Genomic DNA, 1066 nt, shown 5'->3' with positions numbered 1-1066 from the left:
CCTTTCCCACTCTACATACATCCAAAGTGAGCTGACATGGGTGGTGTTGGAGAAAAGGAAGCTGAGAGTACTTATAGATAGGTTTTAAAAAGATGAGTCTTTAGTGATGAGCGAAAAGCAGAAATAGAATCAGATGCACGGATATGATAAGGAAAGTTGTTCCAGATGTGAGGAGCAGCAAAGAAGAAAGAACGTTCACCATAGGTTCTTGTATTGACGCGAGGAAGTTTCAAAAGGTAACCGTCAGAGGAAGAGCGGAGATTTCTTGTGGTAGTGTAAACACTGATAAGGTCAGAAAGATAAGTAGGTCCTGCGGAGTGGAAAGCAGAGTAGCAGAGACATGCAACTTTGTATTTAATTCTCGCTTCAATGGGGAGCCAATGCAGAGTGCGGAGGTGAGGAGAAATGTGATCAGTACGTGGGACACTGGGAGTCAGACGGGCAGCATTGTTTTGAAGTTTTTGAATTCGCTGAAGAATATTATGTTGACAGCCTATGAGAAGAGAATTACAGTAGTCGATTCGTGACAGCACAAAAGCAGAAAAAAGAGTTTTAGTAGTTTCAACAGAAAAGTACTGACGGATAGAGCTGATGCGACGAAGTTCACAATTGACTATGTGTATCAGATTTACTACCTGAGCATGCATGCTGAGGTTTGAGTCAAGAATGACTCCAAGGTTCCTTGCTGATTTAGAAAACTGAACTGTGACATCACCAACCATAATAGAGGTAGGAAAAGAAGTAGATGCATGCATTCATGTGTGTTAGTTTGTGATCATGGGCAGATACAGACAAGGTTGGTGTTTGTGTGTGTGTGTGGGGGGGGGGGGGGGGGGGGGGGGGGAGTTGAAGGGGGGGGGGGAGAGTAGGTGCACATGCCCGCGTATGTGTATAAGAAAGAGAGAGAGTAGATGACACACAATATTGTTCCTTTCGGCAATGGACAGAGCGTTTCACGTATGTCGCTCGATGGACTGAGCTCCAGGGACAACAGTGGGTAAATATCTCTACATCTTAACTGGGGTGGAAAAAAAAATTCATGGTAAATCAGCTGCTTCACGTCACT

This window comes from Babylonia areolata, chromosome 6 (assembly GCF_041734735.1).
Source record: "Babylonia areolata isolate BAREFJ2019XMU chromosome 6, ASM4173473v1, whole genome shotgun sequence".
NCBI lineage: Eukaryota > Metazoa > Mollusca > Gastropoda > Neogastropoda > Buccinidae > Babylonia > Babylonia areolata.
Note: the sequence above shows the minus strand (reverse complement) of the source record.